Here is a 3802-nt window from a genome sequence, read left to right as displayed (position 1 = left end):
ATCTTTGGCCAAAAATATCCACTCCTAATAATTAACCATCTCATCCTTTGGCCAGCTTGATAAGCTCCACATATCCCTTCGTGCACTTCAGCCATGATCGTCTTGGCTTCTTGCAAACTTACACACTTTAGTAATACACCATCAGAGCGTTTCTTAAACAACTTTTCATCTATTAGTGTATAGTTCAACAAACACAGCTTCTTTTTCCTACTAACCCCTCCATTAGGTTCTTTAAGGAACCTTTTAATCTCTGTTCTCCAATCCATTGCGTCTCCATCTTGTATGCAGTGAAGTTCAATCCTTCTCGCCCTTCTTTGGATCACGGGCAATATGGTTCCATACTCACAAATAGACTTCCAACTTAAAACCTTTGAGTACCCTGAGGTCATCTGGGCCAACTCATTTGCCACGTCATTATATCCCATATTAACGCATTGAAGTTCTACGCCACGTCGTTATATATCCTATTAACGCATTGGAGTTCTACTTGATCGAATTCTTCTAATAATTCTTGGGCGATCTCATATTGACTTATAATGGAATCACTTTGGCATTTAAAATCACCGATCAATTGATGGATCACCAATTGAGAATCGCCCCTAACGATCACATTTCTTACTCCCATATCTATCATTAGTTCTAGGCCTACAATTAAGGCTTTATATTCGGCTTGAATGTTGGTGCACATTCTGTCTAAAGTGAATGTGAACTTGTAGCAAATCCCTAAAGGATTAATCAATGCTACTCCTACTCCTGCACCTTTAGAGGTTTTTGACCCATCGAAATATAACACCTAAGATTTTAACTCGAACGAATTGATTTCTAGTTCGATTTCTTCAGGCATATCAAGGCATGGATGATCGGCTAGAAAGTTAGCCAAAACCTGATTTTTGACTACCTTTTGAGGTATATATTGTATTTCGAATTCTAATAAAGCTAGTGTCCAAAAGCCTACCCTTTGGTGTAAAATAGGGCGCGAGAACATATACTTAACTAAATTTACTTTAGAAATTAAATAAACGGTTACGGGCCGTAAATAACCCTTAATTTTGTACATGTGAAATACAATGCAAGACATAATTTTTCTATAGCAGAGTAATTACATTCACATTTTGTTAACCGTCTACTTAAGTAGTAAATTGCCCTTTCTTCACCAAATTGGTCTTCCTGTGCGACCATTCCAGCTATTGATTCTTTTTCAGCCGATACATACACTTTCATTCGCCGTCCTTGGATTGGTGACACCAACACTGGTGGACTTGATAGTTATGTCTTCAGGCTTTCAAAAGCCTTTTAATGTTCTTCTTTCCAGACGAATTCGTCCTGATTTTTCAGCTTTAAGAGCAGCGAAAAGACTTTAGTTCACCCTGCACAGTTAGAAATAAAGCGTCTTAAAAAGTTTACTTGGCCTAGAAACCTTTGCAATTCTTTATTGTTGCTAGGTGGTTTGGCCTCTAAAATGGCCTTCGCTTTATTTTTATCAAGTTCAATCCCTCTCTTGTGTACTAAGAAACCAAGAAAATTCCCTGCATTAATACCGAATGCACACTTCAAGGGATTCAATTTTAGCTTATATTACTTCATTCGCTCAAACGAACATCTTAACTGTTCGAAATGGTCCTCTTCTTTAATGGACTTGACTACTATGTCATCTACATACACTTCAACAAACTTGCCTATCATATCATGAAAGATTAAATTCACTACCCTTTGATAAGTTGCCCCTGCATTTTTTAGGTCGAAAGGCATAACCACCCATTCAAAACATTCTAGAGACCCAGGGCATCTAAAGGCAGTTTTGTGTATGTCTTCTTCAGCTATATAAATTTGATTGTATCCTGAATACCCATCCATGAAAGAATACATGACGTGTCCGACAGTTGAATCTACTAAAGAATCCACCGTGAGCATTAAATACTCATCTTTGGGTGTAGCTATGTTTAAATTTCTAAAGTCTATACACACCCTTAGTTTACCATTCTTTTTTAGTACTGGCACGATATTGGACAACCATTCGACATATCTGGCTATTCTAATAAAACCTGCTTTCAATAATCGCTCTATCTCTTTCTTGATTTCAGGGAGTACATTGGGAGCAAAACGTCTAGCAGGCTGCCTATGAGGTTTAAAGTTAGGCTTAGTTGGTAACCTATGTTCCACCAAGTCTCTATCTAAACCAGGCATTTGTTCATATTCCCAAGCAAAACAATCTTTGTACTCTTTTAGCAAAGCGATTAATTTGTTACTAACCTCTTGGTCGAGCATTTGGCTGATGAACGTTGGGCGATCTTCTCCTTCATTGCCAATGTTTACTTTGATCAGAGGGTCTTGTGCTTGAGCGTATCCAGGTTTGGCGATCCGCATTACTTCGTCGTCCAGTTCCCTTGTAAGTACTTCCTCTTCTAAACAGTCCACCTTGTTGACTTCTCGGCCAATGCTTTGCTCTAACTCGAATACTGCCAACTTATCCTTCAGCGCTTTTAGGGCTATCTCTTCTTTCGCCTTGTCATTGCATTCCTTATTGAAAGCCATCAATTTGGCTTTGAAGGCTTGAATGTCGGCCATTTGCTTTTGTAACTTAGAGTCCATTCAAGACTCCTTAATTATTCTTTTGCCAATTACTGGCTCTTCTAAGGCCACTATATTTGGCCTCATTTGTTTGAACATTTCAGTGAGTGCGTCCACTGAGAATGGTTCTTCGCTTTGCGCGACAACTTGAGTTTCTTCCCCATCTTGTACTACCCTGACAGGTCCATAGTTTCCTTCGTACGTGAACTTTTCCACCGAGTTTGCTTCTGCGACGAAAGGCCTATGATCGGCCTGTACCACCTCTGCTTCGCCTTTGTTATTCCAAAAGATCAGGCATTGATGGAGCGATGAGGGTATACAGCGACTTCCGTGTATCCAATCTCTTCCTAGTAGCACATTGTAACTAGTAGGACCATCTATTACAAAGAAGACAGTGGTCCTAGTAGTCGTCCCTATAGTTATGTCTAATGACATAACTCCCTTAGCTGAAGTTGCTCCTCCATTGAAGCTAGTGAGGATGACTTCTATAGGAATCATGTCGCCCTCTGTCTTTGCGAACTTCCTCATCATCCTAGATGGAATGGTGTTTATAGCTGCTCCATTGTCGACAAGCACTTTTGCCACTGGGATGCCGTTAACTAGAGCTTTAACGTATAATGGCCTCAAGTGTTTAGTCAATTTCATGGCTGGCCGTTTAAAAATAACATTTTCGGCAGCCTCTATTTCTACTTCTTGCTTGTTTTCTGTCGAATTATCCCCCTGTGATAAGTCGACGTGCTGTATATCACGCTGATCCTCTGTCTCCTGAACTTCCTTCCTACTTTTTTCTAATGTTTCCTCATCAGTTATCCAACCTGTGGGAAGGGGCATTATTCTTGGAGGTGATCCATACTTTTCAGAGCGAGGCACTCTCTTCTTCCTTTTGGGTGTCCCGTACAGTAAGTAGAAATTGAAAGGACGTCCAGATGGTTTTCCCAACAAATCTACTTCGCGAACTCCCTCTCGATGTAGTTGTTTCAACAGAGTATTGCGCGATACTCCTCTCTTTCTCCTTTCTACTTCTAAATCGATTTCTTCTTCAATGTTTGTCATCCCATCGTCCTCTTCATCGTTGTAGGCCTCTCTAGAAGTCTGGCCTTCTTCGCATACCAGCACGCAAGCTTCTCCTTCATTGTCCTTCCTCTCTTCTTCTTTTTCTTTATTCTTGAATTCATCGGCCAGTAGGTAATTATTGGCCACGACAGGAGGCAACGTACCGAATTGGATAGTAAGG

The sequence above is a fragment of the Olea europaea genome, unplaced genomic scaffold (genome assembly GCF_002742605.1).
Source record: "Olea europaea var. sylvestris unplaced genomic scaffold, O_europaea_v1 scaffold409, whole genome shotgun sequence".
Taxonomy (NCBI): domain Eukaryota; kingdom Viridiplantae; phylum Streptophyta; class Magnoliopsida; order Lamiales; family Oleaceae; genus Olea; species Olea europaea.
This window is presented reverse-complemented; position numbering follows the sequence as displayed.